The following is a 27,234-nucleotide window of genomic DNA, read 5'->3' on the forward strand; positions in this document are numbered from 1 at the left end:
GCCTTCTGTTTGCTACCATCATATCGGATGACAACAGGCTCTGGGATCCGAAATACCAGAGATATCACATTGACTTCATCATCAGCATCGCGATTTTGAAGTATTTCAATTACACCTTCATCCAGCATTTCTTGGATGTCTTTACGGACTTGGCGACATCCCCTCTGATTGACAGTGCAAACACGGCATCTGTCATGGTCGTGCTCATAGTGACTGTATTCACACAACACTCTGTGCATCTCGACCAACGATTGTCGAATATGGCTGACATATTTGACCTCATATTTACCAGGGCAGCCTTGGACCATGTTGACAGAGGATTTCCCATGCTCAGGCAATGGGTTCTTCTTCACATTAGGACCTACGTCCTCGAAACACAAGATACCACTTCTCACAAGGTCTTGAACCTTGGTCTTCAACGGGTAACAGTTTTCCACGTCATATCCGGGGGCACCGGAATGATAAACACAATGTAGCTCGGGCTTATACCACCACTGAGGGTTGGTAGGTATAGCTGGTGGGTCGCGTGGAGTAATCAGCTTCCTCTCTATCAAAGAGGGATATAGCTCTACATAGGTCATAGGAATAGGATCAAAGGTGATCCTCTTCCTCTCATAGCTGGTACTAGTCTGATTGTTGTTTTGAGGCTGGTAGGCCTGCTGTTGAGGACGGTGTTGTTGTTGTTGATATTGTTGATGCTGCTGTTGCTGGTTATTATTGTGCTGATAGTGTTGATTTTCTCTGAAAACAGGTGCTATGTGAGCCACCTGATGTTGATTACCGGCAAGACGCACAGTCTTCCTCCTTACGGAGGGTCTTCTTGATTTGATATGGGAGGTCACAACATGTGCCTCACCATCTTTCTTCTTTCCAAACGCCCCATATCGTTTGGCAGAAGAGCCTTCTTCTCTAGTCAGGCGCCCTTCCCTGACTCCTTCCTCCAAACGTATCCCCATGTTCACCATCTCGGTGAAATCAGAAGGAGCGCTGGCAATCATCCGCTCATAGTAAAATGAGCTCAAGGTCTTCAGGAAGATCTTGGTCATTTCTTTTTCTTCCAGCGGAGGCACAATCTGTGCTGCTAGTTCTCGCCACCTCTGGGCGTACTCTTTAAAAGTTTCCTTGTCCTTCTGGGACATGGCTCTCAATTGATCCCTATCGGGAGCCATATCCACATTATACTTGTATTGCTTGACGAAAGCTTCGCCAAGGTCATTGAAGGATCAGATGTTCGCGCTGTCCAAGCCCATATACCATCTCAGGGCAGCACCGGACAAACTGTCCTGGAAATAGTGAATAAGAAGCTGATCATTGTCGGTCTGAGTCGACATCTTCCTTGCATACATAACCAGGTGGATGAGAGGGCAAGTATTTCCCTTGTACTTTTCAAAGTCAGGTACTTTGAACTTTACAGGGATTTTAACGTTTGGAACTAGGCAGAGTTCAGCAGCAGACTTGCCAAAGAGGTCCTTTCCTCTGAGAGTTTTGAGTTCCTTGCGGAGCTCAAGAAACTGATCATTCATCGCATCCATCTTTTCATAAACATCTGGGCCCTCAGACGGCTCAGAGTGGTAGATGTTGTCGTCTATTCTGGGCATAGTATGCACGACAGAAGGTGGAATGGCGAGGACCGGGCTAGATGCCGGTAGAGAAGCAAACGTGGGGGCAAGACCCTCAGGAACAAAGTTGGGAGGAATCCCCCAAGGAAATTCGGCTGGCATAGCAGTTGGTGCAAAGTGGGTGTTGGCCGCAGGCACTGTTGAAGAGGCAATCTCAGAGATGACTGTCCTCTGGGGAGGAGTTGAGGGTGTCAGAGACGACTGGCTCTGGGCGGCCATGAAAGACTCCATCAGGGAAGTCAATCTGGCCACTTCCTCCTTGAGTTCACGGTTCTCTTGCTCTAGATGATCCATCAGTCTTGAAGCGTTGGCTCGAGTGTAGTACTGGTGAGTCAGCTTGTCTTCAAAATAAATGAAGAACACAGAGTTAGACCATTAAACAAGAAGCCTGGAGCAAAACCTGCTTATGCACATGATGCATGCAATGCTTGTGCATATGATTTATTTTATTTATCATAGGAACTTTAGAGTCCTATTTGCAAATATTGAAAATATTAATCATTTAGACGTATATGGAAATACCATGTCAATCATATCTGGAAAATATTTTTACACCAAAGAAGTACAGTCTTGGTAACCAAATAAATACAAGAGAGAAGGAAAATGAACATCCTATGGAACCCTAGAAGCAATCATCTAAAGCTCTGGAGACTGGAAGATAAGCTGCACGAAGCCTCTTCACCTCCCTCTCATAGGCTGCCTCCATCTCTGCCTTCTCTTTAGCAAGTCGATCGTACTTCCTCTTCCAGAACTTAGAAGACTGAGGAAGAAGAGAATTCACCATATCATTAGGCTCATCAATGACCTGGTGCTCAAGAAACTCTATCAAAGCATCCTTCTCTCTAAGCTGCTGAAGTAACTCCTCTCATTCACGGATCCAGGCACGTGAATGGTCTTCGTCTCTCAACTCCTCTACTCCTTGGTCAGGGATGGTTGAAGGCCCAGCCACAACCAAAGGCGTAGGTCTCGGATACTCATAAGGCATAAGGTACTCGAAAGCTCTCCTCCTAACCCAAGAGGTATAGGGTTCCAAAGCAATACAGTTCTTCAGACCAAGCTCTTTCCTTCCCTTCCTATGGATCTTGCGCCAAGCGCGAACCATCCTGCCCTTCAAGCCTTGGGGATCTTTACCCTCCTGGAAGAACACACCTTCTAACAGAATGTTATTAGGTTTATCCTTTAGGGGGAACCCAAGCTGACGACGTGCCAAAATAGGGTTGTAGTTAATCCCACCACATGTACCAAGAAGAGGCACATTGGAGAATTCACCACAAGAATCGATAATCTGCACACCATCATATACACGGTTGTACCAAAAGATATCATCATTAGTGAGAGACATAAGTCTCGTGGACCACCGTAGACATCCTTTGTTCTCCTTGAAGGCGACCGTCTGCGGCAAGTGCAAAATAAACCAATTGTATAGCAGAGGCAAACAACACACAATGGTACCACCACCCTTTGCATTCCTCATATGCAAAGAGAAGCAAGTGTCACCCAACAGAGTCGGAACGGGATTAAGAGTAGAGAAAATCCTAATAGTGTTCACATCCACAAACTTGTCGATGTTGGGGAATAACACTAGCCCATAGATGAGAAGTACAAATATGGCTTCAAAGGCATTCTCACCCATGGCCTTCCCATAAAAAGTAGCTTGAGCAATGAGGAACTCAGAAGGGAGACCTTGAATTCCACCTTTGGTAGTCATATGAGCACCAACCAGAGATTCATCTATATGCAACAGATCAGCAATCTCTTGAGAAGCAGGAACCCTCTCTAAGCCATTGAACGGCAACTGGTCTAGGATAGGTATACCCACAAGATATGCATACTCCTCAAGTGTGGGCAAAAGCTGGAAATCCGGAAATGTGAAGCAACTGCACAAGGGATCATAGAACTGCACCAATACACTCATCAAACCTTCGTCCACTTGAGTAGCCAGAATAGATAGAAGCTTCCCATGACGAGCCTTGAAATCCAAGGGATCTAATACATAGGATGTCAAATTCCTTAGCTCTTTCAAGTCGGGTTGTCTGAAACTGTACTTCTTCGTATTCCTTCTTTGTCTATCCATGTCTGAAAATTTGCAAATAGACCTCTTAGGTTCCTTGAAAATTTTCTCATTATTTGATGATATGGATGCAAAATGGGTGCATGAATGCATGGATGCAACAATCACACTCAAGGATCAAACAAATTACACCACACAAAGGTCATGGGATGGATCAAGTCATCCTTAATATCAATCATCCATTTTGGTGGATTATGGTTTACACCTTATCAATACCCAAGTTCCATTGATATTAAGGATACAAGAACGGATCAACCATGAATCAAGGGTTTGTTGCAAATCACGAGCATGGAGTCTCGGTTAAGAACCACCCAAAGGGAGTGTACTAGGGTTTAAATCTGCCAAACATGTTCTAGAAGAGGTTCCCATAGTCATCATCCCATCTTTCGGATATTATCGGATAAACGACTACTCGTATTCCAAAAATATTCTCAAGAGAGACTCTTATGAGTGTAGTATCGCGTAACAATCGTATCAAGTCTTACACTTGAACGACCTTCGCACTACGTCCTAAAAATAGGCCAAGATGAGCTTGGTAAACTAAGGTCCTTGGCTTCTAAGGTCTATATTGGAAAGAGTAATGCCTAACCACGACTACTCGTGTGACATTATTGATCCCAACATGACCTCCACCAAGTGAATGGGCTTGCAAGTCAACTTGCTAAGGAATAACTCCACACAAGTCAACAAGGCTATGCCATTCTCCTATCCTAAGTGCACTCGAGTTCGGGTATAGAACTCATCTCACAAAGATCACCAAGCATACAAGGAATTAATATATCAAGCAATTCAATCATTACATACAATACAGTAATCCCAAATTGCATAAAAATACGTCACAAAATAGTATACAATACAATACAACAAATATGAAAAGTAGGCAAAACCCACTAGGCAAATGTCCCCAGCAGAGTCGCCACATTTCTGTAGCGGGGTATTCGTTGCCTTTAGATTTATTGACTAAATCAAAAGTAAACCATACAAGTCGAGTCGCCACCGCACTTCTATTTATCCAAAGGAAAGGTTAGAAAGCGAACAAAAACCGAGAAGTTTTATCGAATCAAAAACTTATAAAAATGTCAGAGATCTGGGTAAGGGGGTTGGTTATGCAATGGGAAGGTTTTAAGCACCCAAAACATCCTAGGTACTCCTAGGGAGCCCTTTTCACACTTGTTGTAAGGTTGGTATTTTTGTGAAAATTTGTTTGTGCAAACATGATTGGGGAGATGAGAAGAGAATATACAAGTTATTTACAATTTTGTGTTTGAATGGATAAACCCATTGCCTACGTACCATCTTAAAAAAGATTAGGATCAAAACCTCGTAGTTCGGGGTAAAAAAATCTCAAAAAAACAAGTTGGTGAATTAATTGGTCCAAAAGCCTTAAGGTCTCTTGTTATCCAAGGGAGAAAACTCAACCTAACAACCACGAATCCACCATGTGAGATAGCTTCAACATGCTAGTGAGGGGTTAACCCTATAATAAGCATGGAAGACTCATTGTCCATCACTAAGGATATAGGTGAGTATTACATCTACCTCAAGGATAACTCAAACCTAATAGCTAAAGGTTATGAAAAAGTTTTTGATAAGAGAGTGGCCATTGAAGCCACAAAAAAGCATTTGAATGGGTTATATTTACCAATGAAAAGTATTTACAAAATATGGTCAAAGTTGACTTAAAGATTCAATTCAAAATAAGTGTTATGAAAAGAAAGTTTGAAAATCAAAAGCATAATGCTTAGGTTTCTAATGTTTGAAAATAAGTGTTAATGTTTGCACAAAAGTTTTGGCTTGGGTTAGAGTGGAGAGAAGAAGAAGAATGGATAAAGTCCTAATCATACAAGAGATGAAGGATAAGAAGCAAGACCACAAATGGAGTTCCTTTCTTGAGATCATATTGATGATCCAAGTAGCTCCCATCCTTTGGAATAAGCAAGCAAATAAGTGTATACTCAAGCAATCAATCAATCAAGCAAAGCTCTTAGGAATCTTCCAATGGCTTTTGTATCTCTCTCTTTTGAAGCACATGACAATGGTTCTTCACTTAGGCTCAATGTTGGAATCCCTAGCACAAGAACACACACATCAAAAAGTTCTATCAAGCAAACAAAGAATGGACAAGAAGAAGTTTAGAAATTGGTCCTTTCAAAGTTCTCTTCAACATTTATAGCATTCTAAAGGACTAAGGCCTAGTTGCTCTTTGACTTTTATAGCACTCTAAAGGTCTAAGGCCTAGTTGCTCTTTGACTTTTATAGCACTCTAAAGGCCTAAGGCCTAGTTGCTCTTTGACTCCATTTTGCATAGGAAATGTCCTAAAGTCTAAGTCCTTTTTGTCCATTCTTGCATTTGGTCCACAACAATCAAAACAAAAGCACAAGCACAATAATATATACACAATTATGTGCTCAAGTGAGCAAAAGGCAAATTGCATTAACATAAACATGTGCTCAAATGAGCAAAGGGCAAAAGCAAATGAATAATATGTACAAGAATAATAAATTGCATAAATGTAAAGTGCAATAATTAAATGTTAATGGTTAATGGTTAGTGTTAGTATTAGTGTGTCATAAGGCAATTTAGCGCTATGTTAAGCAATCGTAATTGGACTTATGTAGAAGTCATAACTATCTGAGGCCAGTCAATAATAATGTAGGCAACAACACAAGTTAGAGATCTTGATTAGTGAATCAAGCTCCTACAACTTGCCATGCCAAAAAGAAGATGAGAAATGATCTTGTATTGATTTAGGTTCTTTGCTTGATTAGGAAGCAACCTATCCTTAATGCAAAGCCATTCACTTGATCCATGATCAAGTTGAATTAGATTTGAATCAAGGAAGGTTAAACCTCCCATGTATCAAGGCTAACCACCAATCTTTAACTCATTGATCAAAAAAGAAAAAGAAGAAGAAGATGAATAATAAAGTGCATTAATAGAAATGAAATGAGGTAATCAACAAGCATTGACCAAAGATATATGAGATCAAGGTCAAACAATAGTAAACAGAAGCAAGATGAAGATTAGAAGTCAAAAAACAAATAAAATATTTTTTGATATTTTTCAAAAGTAAAATAATACTTGAATTAAAATAATAAAGAAATGTCAAACTTCAAACTCACTTCAAATCAACTTTGAAAAGTCCAAGTGAATTATCCTAAGTTCAACAAGGTCAAACAAAGTTTGACAAAAAATTTCAGCATTTTTAGAAGTCAGAAACTATTTTTAATCAATTAAAAATGCATAAAAATAACCTAATTGAATTAAAATCTCAAATAAATCTCAAATCAATTAATAAATTGATGAGAATATTTTTCATAGATCTATCATCATTCAAAGAGGTTGGAAAAATATTTTTGTATTTTTTGAATATCAAAAACTATTTTAAATGAATTAAAAATAACCAGAAAAGAGAAAATTCCTAAAAAATATCAAATGATAAAATAAAAAATATTAAAAATCATTTTTAGAAACTAGAAATTAAAAGGAGAAGAATGCAATTGGTCTCACATTTTTTGGACCAATAATAAAGGAGATATGAATTTTTGAAATGAAAAGGAATTAAAGAAATAAAAAGAAAATGAAATCTGAAATTAAAAATTGCAAAAAACGTGGAGCGTTGGATGGAGCTCATTAATTGAGCTGGCAAATCCTTTGGACCACACGCGCGCATCCACTACGCGCTTCAGTCAATGCATCACACATAGCCAATTAAAAAGTCATAACATTGAGTGGCTTGGATCAAATCTGGAAACACAAATGCACGGTTCAGATTCAATCTGGAGACCAGACGGTGGTGTACATCACCGTCTTCTCCGACCAACCTCCGACGACGGCCAAAGTTGCAGAGAATAAAATGTTCACCAAAAGCCACGATCCAGGTACCAAATGAAAGCTAGGGTGATGTACATCACCCCTGTACCAACCAAATTCGCTCTAGGCTTCCATAGAAAGAGGAATCAGAGCTTGAATTTTGTGGTGTTCAACTGAAACTTGTTGGATTTTGAAAATTCAAAGCTCGAAAAGATTGCCTCTATGAAGAGGACTTCAGACAACCCAGCAACAACAAGAAATAAGCAAAATACAAGTAGATTCGAAGAAAATAAAATCTGAAGTGAACCTCTGAATTGCAGAGCTTTAGAGCACGATCTCTTGGTGTTTAAGCTTGCAGTGTCTTCTATGGATCAAGGTGAGCAAGGCTTAGGAACTGTAGATCTAAAAATCAATCAAGAAAATTGAAGTTTAGATCTGAAATATTTGAGAGAAAATGGTGAGTTTCTTTGAGTATGGTTGAGGTATGATTCGTGCAGCATGTAAGGCGCCCTTAGGTTGCTGAAATGAGAAGCATAAGGCACTTATTTATAGCAAGTTGTAGCTGATATGCATGAACAAAGCATTGCATAGATGGAAAGGGCCTCCATGCATGGGCCTGTACAGGCGCATGGAGGTCCCAATTCCACTTGGATTTGCAAGCTTATGCCAAATGAAATCAGAATGGACGTGCAGATTGTGTATGCTTAGCTCATGCAATGCATTTTTAATGAGTTTCCAAAATTGTACCAATATATTCATCTCTTCGAAAATGGCATTTCCCAAACTGAAGCATAACCTTATGGGTAATGGTTAGAAATATTTTTGCATGAGGATCATTTGTTATGTTGACCAAAACTTCATTTGGAATTTGGAAATTGGTGAAAAATGATCATGAAGTGTGGGGTGCAAAACATGTACATGTGAGAATTTCAAAAATGGCCAAACTTCAAGCCCTTCTGTTTCAATGATGCAAGCTCCAAATGACAAAATCTTCAACATCAAAGTTGTAGATCTTTTCAATATAATCAATTTGGACTTAAATTTTGCATCATTTGGATTTTTTACGAAGAAGTTATGGGCACTTGAAGTTGGACTTTTTCACATTTCAATGCTTTTGGTCCAAAGTGACCTATAATGTTTTGCATTATCACATGTATTTATTTTAGGATTTTGAAATTTTGCTCAACATAACAAATTAATTATACATCTTAAAATTTCCAATACATTTGATCCCACCTCAAAATCATGAAAAATGAATGAGTTATGTCCTTCGGAAGTTGACCCAAAATTAGGGTTTCAGTCAAAATGACCTATAATGTTTTGAAATGGATGATGACCTTCCAAGATTAAAATCAATTTTTGATGAACATGAAAGTTGTTCATATGGTTCGTAAGAACATTGTTTCGCTTGGGATCATCTCCATTTGAATAACACATTAAAAGTTAGGTCTCAGTGTACTTCAAAATAGTCAGATGAATTGACTGATCAACTTCTCAAGTCCAAAACTCATATCTTGATGAATTGATGATTGAGGACACTCAAATAAGCTCAAATATGCATGAAATGATGAATTAAAGAACTTCCCTTGATTGTATTTGATCATGGGTTGAGGTTGCTTCATGAGCAAGGCACAGTTGATGAACAGATGAATTAGGGTTTCCTTGGGAAACAAGCCTCAAACCCTTTGGTTTTCTTTGATCAAAATGATGAATTGAGATACTTGGGAGGCATATTTTATGGATGAGAGCTTTGGGAACCATTTCCATGCTTTCTTTCTCCTTCACCTAGCCATATCTATGCACATAGGATCTCCTAGAAGCTTTGGATCTTGTGACTGCTCAAACTACAAACAAAAGATGTTAGTGACTTATTTTTGTGCTTTTGGTTAGTAAATAAAATGAGAAAAGCAACAATATACAATTCAAGAATGCTTGGTGATCTCAAACCAACTCAAAAAGGTTCCCACCCTAGGGTAAAAGCCAAGATTCTTATGATCCTAGAGGCAAGATGCAAATGCAATGTTATGATGCCATGAGGGATCTTAGGGTCAAAATTAGGGTCTTACAGATGCACAAGCTTGCATGGGCGTGTACAAGCCCATGAAGCAATCCATCTTGATCTAACTGCAAATGTACTGAAGTTCAACTGATGCTTGATTGGCAAGGCAATGTGAAATGGAGTTTTGGACATTTGATTTCCTCCAATGGTGCAGCTCTGTTAAAGCCATGCGCAACCCTAGCAAACTTCATCCAAAATGCATGAACTTGGGTTCTTTGGAAAGCTTGGATCAAGGGGAACAAGTTTGATATTGAACACTTTTTCATTTGGAGCTTGGATCATGGTGAATTTGAAGGTGGAAGTTTGGAAATTTCAACATGTTGAAATTTTTTCTAAGTGTCAAGCCATATATCTCAATATTCCACCTTGCTTAACTTTATATATGAGCTTCAAATGAGAAAAGTGTCTTCAGAAAAGTTGTAGCTCTTTCAAATACCTTCAAAATGGTCATCAATTTCATGTCATTTGGATTTAGAATGATAGAGTTATGCATTTTTGAAGTTTTGAAAAATCACTTGTTCAATGGTATAGGTCAAAAATGACCTATAACGTATCCTCATATCACATGCTCATAAAAGTTGAATTAGCTCTCACTCCAAACATCAAAGTTGAAGTAGACATATTTAATTTGATTGTGCATCTTAGAAATCTTTCATATCATAAAAATTGAGCAAGTTATGGCCTTGGGAAGTTGACTTTCAAATTAGGGTTTAGACAAAATGACCTATAATGTTTCAACATAAAAAATGATTGTCCAGGCAAAACTAGTTCTAGGTATCAACATGAAAGTTGTTTGTAATGTCATTTAGAGTAACTTTTCTCTTGGAATCATTTTCATGTGGTGAAAATTGTAGGAGATAGGGTCTAGGGAGACCCAGTTTTGATCAGATGAATTCATCTGGCCAACCACCATCAACCAACTTGCTAGCCTCCAATTGTATTGACTTCCTTGGATCATGGTAGATCATATATGCGTAAGATGATGAATTGTTAAGTGTACCTTGAGAAATTTGATCAATTAGTGAGATGGCTTGTTGGAGAAGTTACTCAAGATACCTAGTCAAACTAGGGTTTCCAAGGCAAATCACCTCCAAACTCTTGAAGAAAACTTGATCAATATAACATGTAGGAATCAATGGAACTCATATATGATGCTTATAACCATTCTTGGATCAAATTCATAGTTGTGCTCCTTGTCATGAGGGCCTCAAACCCTAGATATGGACTTGATAAATCAATGGGATCATGCCCTACCTACAAAAAGTTAGGCAAATACAAAGACATGTTTTTGGTATTTTGGTTAGTAAAATGATAATATACAAGTATGATATAATCACATGGTGCTTGGTGATCTCTCCCAAAACAAACCCCATGAAAGAGGGGTAAGAAGGATACCAAGGTATGATCCCAATGCTAGTGCTTATGATGAAATTGCTTGAGGGATCTTAGGGTCAAAATTGGGGTCTTACACTACCTTCTGCTCCCAAGTACAAAATGAGAAGGACTTTAAAATTTTTAAAGTCAGAAGTGATCACGGTGGAGAATTCGAAACTAAAGATTTTGATTTTTTTATGAACATGGAATTTAACATGATTTATCTTGTCCTAGAACTCCTCGGCGGAATGGAGTTGTAGAGAGGAAAAATAGAAATTTACAAGAAATGACCAGAACCATGACCAATGAAACCAATGTTCCAAAGTACTTCTGGGAAGAAGAAGTTAACACAGTGTGTTACATTCAAAAAATGATCTCTATAAGACCTATTTTGGGTAAAACTCCTTGTGAATTATGGAAAAATAGAAAGCCCAACATTTCATATTTTCATCCTTTTGGATGTTCCTATTTTATTATGAACACTAAAGAGAAATTAAACAAGTTTGATTCCAAAAAACACAAACGTATCATACTAGGATACTATGAATGATAAAAAGCCTACATAGTATATAACACTGAAACAAGTATTGTTTAGGAATCAATTCATGTTAAGTTTGATGATAAGATTGAATTTGACAAGTCAAAGCTAGTTGAAAATTTTGCAGATCAGGAGATTAGCTACACAAATTCTAAACGCAGAGAATTTGAAGTTAAAGACTCTGAAGACTCTCAACACAAAGTTGCTCAACCTGAATCAGAAGTTGTTGCTTCTCAAGCACCTCTGAGGAAACAAAGGCAAAGATCTTCACATCTTGAGGAATTGATTATGGGAGATAAATCAGAATCCATAAGAACCATGTCTTAATTCAAACCTTGTGAAGAAATGCTTATGGGATTGGTGTCATTAATAGAACATACCTCCATTTATGAAGCACATATGTACACATATTGGATTCTGGCTATGCAAGAAGAGATGAATCAATTCTCTATAAATGATGTATTGGATCTTGTTCCCAGACCCAAAGGAACCCATGTGATATGAACCAAATGGGTATTCAGAAACAAGATAAATGAGCATGGAGAAGTGGTAATAAACAAAGCCATAATGGTTGCATAAGGCTATAATCAACAAGAAGGAATTGACTATATTGAGACCATTGCACCAGTGGCCAGGTTAGAGTCTATTCGTCTCTTAATTATTTTGTTGTAAACCACAACATAATTATTTATCACATGGATGTTAAAAGAGAATTTTTCAATGGCTACATTACTAAAGAAGTTTATGTACATCAACCCACTGGTTTGAAAATCAGAAAAACCCAGATTTTGTCTACAAACTCAATAAATATTTGTATGGTCTGAAACAAGCTCCTCAAGCATGGTATGAAAGACTAAGCAATTTTCTTTTGAAAAATGATTTTACAAGGGAGAAAGTAGATACAACTTTGTTTTTAAAAACATTCAAAAATGATATCTTAGTTGTGCAAATTTAACTTGATGATATTATTTTTGGTTCTGCTAATGCTAATATTTGCAAAGAATTCTCTAAGTCTATGCAAGCAGAATTTGGGATGAGTTTGACGAGAGAGTTAAAGTTCTTTCTAGGGAATTTGACCAATCAAAATTTATAAGGAACATATATCCACCAAAGAAAATGTACAAAGGATCTTCTGAAGAAGTTTGAATTGTCATAATGTAAACCAGCCAAGACTCTAATGCATCCAACATGCATTATGAAGAAAGATGAAAGCAAACAGGTAGAACAAAAGGTATATAGAGGTATGATTAGATCTATTTTGTACTTGACTGCTTCTAGACCTGGTATTTTATTCAGCGCATATCTTTGTGCTAGATTCCAATCAGATCCTAGAGAATCCCACTTGACGACTGTTAAAAAGATCTATAGAAAATCCAAAGATTACAAGTTAGTAGGTTATATGATGATGATTATGCTGGAGATAGACTATAAAGGAAGAGCACCAATGAAGATGTCAGTTTCTAGGTGACAATCTCATTGCTTGGTCTAGTAAGAGGCAATCAATAATAACATTATCAACTACAGAAGCTGAATACATTATAGCATTTGGTTGCAACACTCAGATTCTATGGATGAATATTCAACTAGAAGATTATCAGCTATATGGGAGTGTAGCAATAAATTCATGACCATCAAGCTATGGATAGACCTGGCGTTAATAAAACCAGAGTCGCCACCGCACTTTTATTGTTTCCAAAGGAAAAAGGCAAAAGTACGAACAAAACCCAAAGATAAGAAGTTTTCAAATCAAAACTAATAAAATGTCAGGGATTACAGATAAGGGGGTTGGTTACACAAAGGGAAGGTATTAACACCCAAAGCATCATAGGTACTCCTAGGGAGCCATTTTTTGTGTGCAAGTGTTTTGGTCAAAATGATGTTTGATAAAAATATAGAGTGGGAGGATGAGAAAATAATTCATTAATTATATTTTTGTGTTTGAAAAGACCTTCGGTCTTATGCCTATGTACCAACATAAAAATGAGGGATCAAAACCCCGTAGTTTGTGGTAAAAATTTCAAAGAAGTTGGTGATTTGATTTTAAGCAAAAGTTTAACAGGAAAAGGTACAAAGATGGTCAAGTATTTGAATAGGGTTGTTAGTTCTTTTTGTCTTTTTGAAATTAAAGTCAATATGGTTAAGTTCATTCACAAGTTTGATTAAGAAAATGTTTTGAAAACCAATCGCATAAGGCCAAAGTTTCTACTCATTAAAACATGTCTAAGTTGAAAACATAAACAAAGAAGGTTTTTAAAAAGAGAGAGAGATTTGAAATTTAAGAAGAAAGGGAGGAGATGAAGGGACTACCCTAGACAAAAAAAAATTAAAATTTAAGAGTTGAAAACATTTGACCAATGGGAAGCAATCCACAAGACAAGAGTGTCAGATAGAAACCCATTTCCTTAGGATTTTTAAGCAAGCAATAAGCATAAGCAACATCCAAGCAATCAATATGAAGACCAAGGCATCAAATAAATATAGCCATAATATCCAAGCAAGCAGTCTTCTATGTCTTCCAATGTATCAGATGAAAATATTCCTTGGCAAATTCTCAGAAACAATCATCAGATATCAATAATAATAATAGTATAATAATCAAGCATAGAGACAAAGTAACAGATGAACCAAGGGCACTCAAGGTCTACATCAGATGAAAGGCACAATCAAGGGTAACTCAGTCTCAGAATAATGGCATTGGCCAAGTTCTCAAAGCATAGGGAAGTTGCCTATTCTAAGTCCAAGAGTTCAGATCAAGTTCAACAGTCCACCAACATATTTTTTAGGAATATTGTTTTTTTATTAGGTATTTTAAGGTCCTAAGATTAAAAAAAAAACAAAATCACAAGTAAACAATATATACAATCACAAGATATGGCTCAAGTGAGCAAAGTGAAAATGACTGAAACATAAATAAATTGCATGAAATATAAATGACAATGAATGATAAATGTACTGGAATTTAAATTGCATTAAGTAAATGACTTGAAAGTAAAACAATGTTAATAAGAAGTTAGTCAAATGTTAGTGAAGAGTTCAATTTGTTTAAGTCATTCTTTGGAGAACACTCAACCATTCATTCACAAGTATGAATACATGAACCAAGACATCATCCATGAGAAGGGCTCCAACTTGGATAAATCCACAAGTATGCCACTAACTCTCCTGAATGGAAAAAAGGTCAAGTCTTCACACAATGCCATGAAGAATGAGAGACTTACAATCTCACTTACTAGAATGCTATGCTTTTGGGATAAATTTAGCTCTATGCTAAGCAATCGTAATTGGACTTATGTAGAAGTCACAACTATCTGAGGTTGGGCAATAAAGATATTGGTGTTAATGCATGTTAGAGACTTGGTACAAAGAACCAAGCTCCTAAAACATACTATCGTACCCCAAAATTTGCCTTCCCTTTTTTTCATTTTTTACTCAACCTATGACTTTTTTCATGTTTCATTCATATACATTCATTCATGTCGACACTCGTTAATCTATAGATTCAAAGCTGGTGATTGAGGATGGATTCAAAACCCTAGTTCTTGACTTTGGGTATTCATTTTGCCTTCTTGCTTGGGATGTCATTTGGTTTAGGGTTAGAGGCATTACTCCTGGATCTTTGACTCGAGTCTTTAGTGTGTTGGTTACTAGCCCGTTTTTACGCAAGAAATCCCTAGTTCACGCCTCTCGGTTGACTGAGGTCATTGGTTGACTTTCGGGTCAGCTAGTTGACCAAAGTCAACCATCCGTCCCCAAATCCATATCGTCTTGACTTTGATAATATTGGTCATTTTCCATGCCCGTTCGACTCATTTCATCGTTATATTCACCTTGGTGCTTTGATTTTAATTTCAAAACTGATGGAATTTTGGATTTTCAATTTAATTTTAGTTGATTTTCTATTTTTCTATTTTTCAATTTGATTTTAATTGATTTTTAATTCAGATTGTTTAATTTCAAATTAAATTTAATTTCAAATCAATTGTGGAATTCCAATTAAATTTTTAATTGAATTTTAAATTGATTTAAAAATGATTCAAATTTTAAATTAATTAATTTTTTGATTTTTTCAAAGTGATTTAATTGATTCTTATTTTAAAGTAATTTGAAATTGATTTTAAGTAATTTTAATTGGATTTTTGGATTAATGTTAATTGAGTTTAATTTTAATTGACTTTTTATTTTCAAGTTGATTAATTTTTAATTTCAATTTAATTGTGGAATTTCAAATTAATTTTTAATTGATTTTTAAATCGATTTTAATTTCAAAATGATTCAAACTTTAAATTAACTAATTTTGATTTCAAATGAATTTTGAATTTTTTAAGTTAATTCCAAATTAACTTTAAACTATCTTTTTATTTCAGAAATTATATTTGTATTTAAATATCAAATCCATTATCAATGTAAATAACCATATCCAATCTATTCAATATCCAAACTCTTCCAAAACCATTCAAATTAATCAAACCAAATAATTTTCATCATAAATCATCCAATTCCAACTTGCCTAATAGCAATTTTCCATAATAATAATTTATTTCCATTTAATTCAAATTTAATACACAATTAACAAGTAATTAATACATTCAATATAATGCCAAATAATAATACAATTCACTTTTTTTCTTCCAATCCAATTTCTTAAAAGCCCATCCAACTTCCTGTACAGGAAGCTTACTTCCAAATTATACTCATTTATTTTCATCACCAAACCATTTCCAATTTATATCCAAGCAATCTCCATCCTGCAAAACAATATATATGAGTTTCACCATGTGATATCATTCATTTCCAAACAAAAAGAAAACAAGTTAACAGGAGGATAATGTCGCCCTACTGCTACAGAAACAACAATTTGATAGGAAAAGAATTAACACAAACTTTTCCCTTTTAACAGCAAATTCCACTTAACTTCTCAACATTTCAGCCTAACATAAACAACCAATTTCCTAACTAATTATTCACATTAACTAAATCTGCACAAATTCAAAGCTCCACGATAACTAACAGACACACATTGCAGAGAATCATACCGAGCTTACTAACAATTAACCAATTCCTATTAGCTGTGAAAGAAAATTAACAGAAATAACAGAACTTCATTAGTTCACTAACATGAAAGTATCCAAACTAACTGTGATTCAATAATATAACAGAATTACATTGATTTTACTAACAGAAATCATCTCAAATCTAACAGACTTTTTGACAGCTAACAGATTTATGCATTTATAACTAACTATGAATTTCATTTGAATTTAGATTAAATTTCTAACAAACTTGGAAATGTTTATAAATACCTTTCTCAATCATTCTGTTAACAATTTCACATTCCACTTCATCTTCTTCATTCTTTACCTTTGTTATTCACTTCACCATTTTTCTTCATTGTACAACAGAATCTCTCCGCTCTTCTATCTCCATCTTCAACCAATCGATCTTCACACGCCATTCTCTTCTTCATTCTGCAGCAAAATCCTCATTGATTCTGCAAATTCTGCATCGATATTTTCTGTAACAGAACCACATAGCCAAATCAAACCTCGCGAACAATACGGTATTCACGATTCACTCGCGCAACAAGCAGAAGACACACTCATACGCGAACTTTCAAAAAGCATCATGACACGGTCAATCTCACACGCGAGTTCGACAAAACAAGCATTACCGAAGATAGGAAGAATAAGGAGAGTGGACGGAAAAAAGAAGAGAATCTTGTTTGTTAGAAATTAGTTAGTTTTTAGCCTAGTGACTATTTTGCCCCTAGGGCTTAGAATCTTGATTTTTGACACATAGTCCCTCAATCTTTCAATACCCCAATGAGGGAGTATCTTTTGCTATTAACAAATTATGGTTATACACCCTCTTTTAATCCATTCTTTGTCTTGTGAGGTGTTAAACCTTGGCTCTTCGATTTTGATCTTCGCGTTGAGAGTCATAGACTCTAGCATCTAATATTCTTTTCCTTGTAAGGTGTTAAACCTTGGCACTTTCTTTTCCCTATGAGGTGTTAAACCTTGACTATTCGATTTTGATTTTTGCCTTGAGATTCATGGACTCTGGCATATGTTTCTCTTTGTCTTGTGAGATGTTAAACCTTGACTATTCGATTTTGATCTTTGCCTTGAGAGTCATGGACTCTGGCATATGTTGCTCTTTATCTTGTGAGGTGTTAAACCTTGGTTATTCGAGTCAATTCTCAGCCCCGAGAGTCATGGACTTTGGCACTTGATTCTATTCTCCCTGAAAGGTGATAAACCTTGGTAATTCAATTCCTTGATACCACCAGTAATAAACACCAGTAGTGATACCTTACCTTGAAGGTCATGAACCTTAGCACTCCCTTTCAGCCTCGACGGTTATTGAACCATGGCAAATCAATCTCGTACCCTTTTGTTTTCAGTCGTAGTAGGCTAAACTACGTTTGCTCTGATTTTCTCATTGCACGATAAGAATACGTAGGCACGAGGTTTTGAATCCTCCGCGAGCATACTTATTTATTATTCCTGCCTTAGGGCATCTCTCCGTTCATCTCCATGATACATTCATATTCTACCTTCATTCACTTCATGTGATATATCAGTTACCTTTGAGCCAAATACACTATACCTTTATGCTCCATCTTGTATCCTTTTGTGAATCAAGAGTTGTTTGGCTTTTACCCTAACACTTAATTCTTTATTTTCCAGTTGTTCTGATATAGTGATACTGTGATGTAGGTCCTCATTTGTTGGTTCATGCATGTGTACTCTTGGGTTCATATTTCACCCGTGTTGGAGTTTAAATCATACAATCCTTTGGTTCATACCATATTGTTATCACAATTCTTTTCATCTCCCGCCATTAGTTCTTTGAACTACGGAGCTCTGAATTCCTCATTGCGGTATGAGGATACGTAGGCATGAGGGCCCCAATCCTCACCGAACACTCTATCTATTTATTTCCTTTTCCCGTTCTTTTGCGAGTAATCTTTAGATCTAACACATATTCGAGCGAGAACAACCAAAATGGTTCCCATGGAGTACCATGGATGTTTGGGGTGCTAATACCTTCCCCTTGCATAACCGACTTCCTTACCCAACATATCTCTTTCCCTCGGGTTTTATCGATGTTTTCCCTTTCCTTTGGGAATAAATAAAGTTTAATGGCGACTCTGTTGTATGTTCAAGTGTGTGATACATTCGGGTATATTTCCGCTAGCTTCAGCTGGCGACTCTGCTGGGGAGTTTGCTTGTAATTGGGGGTCTCTTCTTAAGCATCCCCGGCTTCAGCTGGAGACTCTGCTGGGGAACTTGCTTCTTAGAACATTTCCTAATCGCTAAAAGGAGTCGAGCCTAGTTTAAGTTGTTTTAGCTTGTTATAGGTGTTTACCTTTATGTTTTACTCGCTTTTACTTATCGCATTTCTTATTGCTTTAAATTATGGATGTTATTTGTTATACTCCCTATTGGGTTGGGATAAATTACATGAGAGAAAATCTCTACACCCGATCTTGAGTACATACGCAGGATAACAATGTGACTAGAGTCGTATTTGACCTCCGTGGAGCTATTCCACGATTATGGTCGATACGAGACGTCACACCTAGAGTAGATCCTTTTGGGAGCATCATTGTCCGACGAGTCATTTGTCTAAGGCAATGGTATCTCAAACTGGGTCATTGACTCTAGGAACCTTCTAGGTTGCCTTTGAGGACTAGAACCTACCTGTGAGGGGGATATGGGATTTTTCTGAAGGAAACCATAAACTCTACACACCTTATTCTCATGGACGTCGGACCTTTGATCCTGCATCGGACAATGGACACAGATGATCCGGATTATTTTCATGTTGTTGACATATATTATTGCATATCCTTTTTGCATTGCTGTCGGAGCTTTGACCCCAAATTATTATGCCATCGATGCTTTGAATATATGGGTGTTGCATAATTATTTGCATTCCATCCCCAACATATGCATTCATGCATTCACATCTCGTGTCTATCAACCAGAAAAAGCTCACCTTGTCCTTTCTCCATCCAGAAAGACGACGACTCTTCGACACCAGTACTTCACAAGAGCTAACAAGTCAAGAATTATGGCAGATATGGAACAAGAGAATGCTACCTATAGGGACACCTTGGCTCAGTTCCAAGGAAAAATGGATAGCTTCCAAGATGTTGTTATGGATACTGTGATTCAACCTGTGGTGAGCCAACCGATCTCTCCAATCAAGAGTACAAGAGTTGATTGATCAAAAGGTTTTTTCATTCTCTGAGTCAGGACCTAATGTCATAACCAACTCATTTCCAGACCATTGTGGACAGATTGCGAACGCAGTTAATGGTGATGATTGCTCAGGTTCAGTTGCTTCTTCAGAGGAGTGTCAAGGCTAGAAATATCATATTGATTCAATCATGTCTAATTTGTAATCTTTTCTTGTTTTTTAATTGTTGTTCATTTATAAAGCTTGTCTGTTTTCAGATGATAATAATAATGAAATAAATGTGCATGTTTTGCTTAAATCCATTCGTGTTCACTAATATTTTATTTTATCAATATCAAATTGTTTGTCAAATAAAATCAATCCACTACCTGCCACTGGGTAAGGAGATAATAAAAGTCTGACAGAGAGTACACTCATCATCGGTTAGGATGAACACATCAAGGATGACTCACTGGGAACCACCAGGAGGGAATATTCATTATCGGTTACTGGGTAAGAATAGCCTTGCTGGGGAAAACTGCAGAAATAGGATTTACAACTACCAGTTACTGGGTAGAAGACCGAAGATGAGAATATCCGTCACCGGTTAAGGTGAACATATCAAGGATAGACTCAAAGGAAAGGAAATCCGTCACCGGTTAAGATGAACATATCAAGGATAGTCTTGCCTGGGAATTGTTAAGGAGGATACCCGTCATCGGTTAAGATGAACATATCAAGGATAAACCAACTGAACAAAAAGTAGGAATTACATCTATCGAATACTGGATAGAAGATCATCAAAGAGAAAATCTATCACCGGTTAGGATGAACATATCAAGGATAGACTCTGTTGAGGGGAAGAGCAGGATTTACAACTACCGGTTACTGGGTAGGAGACCGCAAAGAGGAGGAAATCCGTCATCGGTTAGGATGAACATATCAAGGATTAACCCTCTGGGGAACAAAATAGGGATTACAACTACCTTTTTACTGGGTAGAATACCAAGTATGAGAATATTCGTCATCGGTTAGGATGAACATATCAAGGATAGACCCAAGTAAGGGAAGAAAATATCTATCATCGGTTAGGATGAACATATCAAGGATATACTTCCTGGGGAGGCATGAAAATGAATCCAATGGGGAGAAAAAGTTGCTCTTGCCGGGTATTTGGCAAAAGTGAAAAATATGAGATGAATATTACCAGTTACTGGGTAATAGGCTCTCAGGGGACCAAAAGCATCTATCTAGGTAAGATCTAGAAAGAAAAGGTCAATCAAGACTCAACCCAATGAGGATATAGCTCAAGGGGAGTAATTCCATCCAGGTAATCAACTGGGGAGGAAACTAAAACAATTATCGTCCACGAGGAAATAACTCAGTGGGGAAAGGAGAAAGGTTAAAGTCTTTCTGCTTAAGGGGCTAACACTCCTATCATTGAGAGGACAGACATACTGAAATTGTATGGGGATGAAGTACCACCATAACAGAGAATAAGAATCACAAGAATGAGTCTCAAAGTGCAATGATGCAATAATGAAACTATATGAGTGTATATGTATATGTATATGTATATGTATATATGATGATTATGTTGACAAAACGACCGCAAAGGATACAAAGGTGTCGCAAAAATTTGAATCATCGGTACAATCCTCGGTCAATCCATAACAAAGGGATACAACTGCCGGAGAACAGGGAGATCAACATCCCAAAGGCTCAACATTATTTGGGGAAGGAGGAGATCTGCTGAGGAAAGGAAATATTATCGAATCTGCAGGGAATTTTAGGTCAACACCATATCAAATGGGAGACAACCATACAGAGGATAAACACAAATAGCTGCTCAGAAACCAGGAGGAAACTCTGACTGGGAGTGAGTCGGATGGCTATTGGCGGAGAAACCAACGCGGTCTACTGGGGAAATCAATCTTACTCTGCTGAAGATCAAAACAAAAAAACAACCCTGCTAAGGAACACACAAACTCTGTCGGGGACTGAATCAACCAACTCAGCTGGGAAAAGTACAGAAGCTCCATTGGGGATCAAACACTCCTCAAGGGAACTGGATCAACAAACTTGGATAAGGATACCCAAAGGGTTATCTGCTTGGGGAACGCATAGAGCTCCACACTTAAGACTTGTTGTTTTTCGAAATGCTGTTGATATTGCTTTAAAACTGCCTCTGAATAATTCTTACTTTTATATGTCTAAGAAAATGATTTTGATTAAAAATTTAAATTTTAAAAAATGATCATAATAAAATTTAAAACTATTGGTTGAAATAAATAAGAGTAGAAACATTTGGATAAAGGCTCAACTTTATTTAATAGAATGGTAGTCTATAAATGACAAGACTTCATAGATCTTTACAAATTTGAAAATGGTCATTTTCATGGAAAGGGGTTACATTGAATACAATTGACCGCTAATCCTTCTACCATCTTTTGATGTCCGATGTGCTTTTGACCGCCACTGGGGATAATGAATCACCATCAACCCTTGTGCTCAACAAAGTTTCTCCAATACTGGATGATTAGTAGCATGCAGTTACTTGCCATAATCCCTAATTTTTGCATAAATTGCCCCAAGGTGGGGTGCTCAATTTATCGGGATAAATTTTTCTGTTTTATGTCTCTAATTTTTGCCTGGATCACCCTTTCAGGTTTTCAATCCACCGAGACGCTCCTTTTTTGCCTAAGCCTCCCTTTCAGGTTTTCAACTTAGCGAGCTGTTCTTTTCTTTTTTTAGGCAAAGTATTTCTTGACTGCATCTGCATTCACAGGACGAGTGAACTCTTCACCATCCACAGTTGTAAGAATCAATGCACCGCCTGAAAAGGCTCTCTTAACAACATACGGGCCTTCATAATTAGGAGTCCATTTTCCCCTAGAATCTGGTTTAAACGATAAAATCTTCTTGAGCACAAGGTCACCTTCTCTGAATATCCGAGGTCTGACCTTCTTATCAAAAGCTTTCTTCATCCTTTGCTGATATAACTGACCATGGCACATGGCAGTTAATTTCTTCTCTTCAATCAAATTCAGCTGATCATACCTGGTCTGACACCATTCAGCCTCAGTGAACTTGGCTTCCATGAGCACACGCAATGAAGGAATCTTGACCTCTACGGGGAGCACTGCTTCCATACCATATACTAGAGAAAAAGGGGTTGCCCCTGTTGAAGTGCGGATGGATGTACGATACCTGTGCAAAGCAAATGGGAGCATCTCATGCCAATCTTTATACGTGACAACCATCTTATGAATAATCTTCTTGATGTTCTTGTTCACGGCTTCAACATCCCCATTTATATTGGGTCTGTAGGGAGAAGAATTATGGTATGCAACCTTGAAGTCTTTTCAAAGAGCTTCCACCATATTATTATTCAAGTTCGATCCATTATCAGTAATGATCTTACTTGGCACACCATAACGGAATATGATTTGATTCTTGATAAACCTTACAACAACTTGCTTGGTTACATTCGCATACGATGTCGCTTCAACCCATTTTGTGAAGTAGTCAATAGCCGCCAAAATGAAACGATATCCATTCGAAGCTCTGGGCTCAATCATGCCAATCATATCAATTTCGCACATGGAGAAGGGCCATGGGGAAGAAATAACGTTCAATAGTGTCGGAGGAACATGAATCTTATCTACATATCTTTGACACTTGTGGCATTTCTTCACAAACTTGCAACAGTCAGATTCCATTGTCAGCCAATAGTAACCTGCTCGCAAGATCTTCTTCGCCATTGCATGTTAATTGGAATGAGTACCAAAGGAACCTTCATGCACTTCAGTCATCAACAAGTCTGCTTCGTGTCTATCCACGCATCTGAGTAGAACCATGTCGAAGTTTCTCTTATACAGTACATCACCATTCAAGTATAAATTGCCGGCTAATCTTCTTAAGGTCTTCTTATCTTTCAAAGATGCCCCAGACGGGTAAATTTGACTTTGGAGAAAACATTTGATGTCGTAATACCATGGCTTTTCATCTTTGACCTCTTCAACAGCAAACACATGAGCTGGTCTATCAAGATGCATCACAATCAAATTGGGAACTTCATTCCAATACTTCACTACAATCATTGACGCCAATGTTGCAAGAGCATCTGCCATCCGGTTCTCATCTTGAGGGATATGATGAAACTCAACCTTTGTAAAGAAAGTTGAAATCCTCCTCGCATAATCTCTATATGGTATTAAACTGGGTTGATTCGTCTCCCATTCACCTTTGATCTGATTTACAACCAAAGCGGAATCTCCGAAGACATCTAAATACTTGATTTTGAGATCAATGGCCTCTTCGAGCCCCATAATGCAGGCTTCATATTCTGCCATATTGTTTGTACACTTAAAAGTCAATCTAGATGTAAATGGTAGATGCGTGCCTTGAGGAGTAATGATCACTTCCCCAATTCCATTTCCATATTGATTAACAACTCCATCAAATACCATTCCCCAACGGGAACCGGGTTCTGGCCCTTCTTCAAGCAATGGTTCATCACAATCTTTCATTTTCAAGTACAAGATCTCTTCATCAGGAAAGTCAAACTGTACTGACTGATAATCTTCAATTGGTTGGTGAGCCAAATGGTCAGCCAAGATACTACACTTGATTGCTTTCTGAGATCGGTATTCAATATCATACTCTGATAACAACATCTGCCAACGGGCAATTCTCCGAGTAAAGCAGGCTTCTCAAATATATACTTGATTGGATCCATTTTGGATATCAACCAAGTGGTATGATTCAACATATACTGACGCAGACGCTTAGCAGCCCAAGCCAATGCACAACAAGTCTTCTCTAGCATAGAATACCGAGTCTCACAGTCGGTGAACTTTTTACTGAGGTAGTAAATCGCGAATTCTTTCTTTCGAGTCTCATCTTGCCGACCTAGAACACAACCCATACTATCTTCGAGCACAGTCAAATACATGATCAATGGTCTTCCTTCCACAGGCGAAGACAAAATCGGAGGCTCAAGCAAATATTCCTTGATACTGTCAAAAGCTTTCTAGCACTCTTTGGTCCAATCACAAGATTGATCTTTCCAAAGAAGCTTGAATATAGGCGCACATGTGGCAGTTGTAACACCCTTCTAAAATACCCAAAATATTTAATTAAAATAATAAACATATATATATCAGAGTAATTATGCCATTTAAGGGTGTCACACAAACACTTCACACCATGTTCCAAATTATCCTGTCATGCTCATTTATTTAATCAAATAAAACATTTGCATAATTCGCAGCGGAATAAAATCCAACATCAATACAAACATGTAACACAATACATGTAAGCTTATTCAACAATCATCAATGAAAACAAGTAAAACATCCCGTCCCGATGTTACATCTATCAGAGCATGACCCACTAAGGAACTACACTAGACTCCAAGGACTAGCTTCTACTCAATCACTGCTCGTTACCTGAAAATAAAGTTGTAAGGGTGAGTTCCTCAATCGATATAATAAGCATTATAAAATCTCATGTAATGTTAAGTAAATAACACATTAATCACCCTAATCGTATCACACATTCAGTAACGGCACATCAACTCAAATATCATATTCAATACCAACACAATTCATACTCATGCTCAATGCCAACACAAACACACAACACACGTATAATACTGGAATACATCCATTCATATTATACGCCATACATAATTTATGCAATGAGACTCCATGTATGCGGTACCGACTATTCGTGAACATATAGTTCAACTTCACCGACCAATCCAGGTACGGCTACCAAGCTCACTAGTCCCACTCATTTGAGACCTAGTGACTCACATCACTAACTCCTCACTATGGGAATTAGCTACCACCCCAAGGGCCATGCTATGCACGCTAATTCACCTAGCATGCAAACATCAACAACAGTCCAAAATGACTAACATCACTAATTCCTCACTATGGGAATTAGCTACCACCATAAAGGCCACATAATGCATGCTAATCACCTAGCAATGCAACATCCCAACAAAATCCACAATGGACATATGCTCCCACTCTAAGCCATAAAACAGTCCATTCACCAACACATGCATAACATATACATTCACAATATTATGCATACCATCATACATCATCAACACATGTATCAACACCTCATATCATGTCAAATAATTAATCACAGTATTAGCACACTCTACTAATACCTACACTGCTCAAAACAGCGGGAATAATCCCTACTATATCACTCACCGATATAGGCAACCATCAATTAGGCACACAACATTTTAAATAACAATTTTTCCACTTTTCAACAGTGTTAACCGGTTAACGCCCTGGGTTAACCGGTTAACGCAACACAAACACGCTTCCTGCCCAAAACTTAACAGTGTTAACCGGTTAACGCCCTGGGTTAACCGGTTAACGCAGCACAAACAGCAATATTTCATCAATCACAACAGTGTTAACCGGTTAACACCCTGGGTTAACCGGTTAACGCAGACAAAACAGCAAATTACACAATTCAACACAGTGTTAACCGGTTAACACCCTGGGTTAACCGGTTAACGCAAGACAGAAGCTGTTCCTGCGCTAACTCAAGGCAGAATGCAGAATTCTCCGCATTTTCCGCCATTGGAGGACCTCCGGACCTCCGATTCAACTTCCGTAAAAAGCTACATTATCGGAAAATCACGACACATACAATCAGGGATTCAATTTCAGTTTTCACACAACATATCCATCACAATTTCCAGCATTCAACAAATCCCAATTAGGGTCAAATCAACGGCTTATCACTACCCATTACATATTATCCCATAATACCCATTAATCGACGATAAACCCCCCTTACCTGAGTTAATCCGGCAACTTTGAGCTTCAAGCTTTTCCGTTCTCCAACCCTTGCTCTCTAGCTCTTCTTCTTGCCCTTTCTCCACTTTCTCGATCGCTTCTCTGTTTCACGTGAAACTTTCTTTTTACCAATTGGGATTCTTTCCCTTATTTCCAACATATATATATTTTCCAAATAATAATAATAATAATAATAAAATTTCCAATTATTTAATTAAATTAATAAATAAATTATTAACTCAATTTAAATAATTATTTTATTATTATCGGGGTGTTACAACTCTCCCCCACTAAAAGAGTTTTCGTCCTCGAAAACATACCTCAAGCGAACAACTCTGGGTAAGACTCCTTCATCTGACTCTCCAGTTCCCAAGTCACATTGCCACCTGCTGGTCCTCCCCAAGCTACCTTCACCAAGGCAATCTCTTTACCCCGCAACTGCTTCAACTCTCGATCCTCGATCCTCATAGGTGATGTTTCAACAGTCAGGTTATCTCTTACCTGTACATCATCTACTTGGACTACATGCGACGGATCATGAATGTACCTCCTCAACTGAGACACATGAAAAACCTCATGCAAATTCGCAAGCGACGGCGGTAAAGCGATACGATAGGCTACCTCCCCTATCCTCTCCAAAATCTGATAAGGACCAATAAATCGAGGTGTCAACTTCTTCGACTTCAAAGCTCGACCAACCCCAGTTATCGGAGTAACACGAAGAAACACATGATCT

Source organism: Lathyrus oleraceus, chromosome 5, assembly GCF_024323335.1.
Source record: "Lathyrus oleraceus cultivar Zhongwan6 chromosome 5, CAAS_Psat_ZW6_1.0, whole genome shotgun sequence".
NCBI classification, from domain to species: domain Eukaryota; kingdom Viridiplantae; phylum Streptophyta; class Magnoliopsida; order Fabales; family Fabaceae; genus Lathyrus; species Lathyrus oleraceus.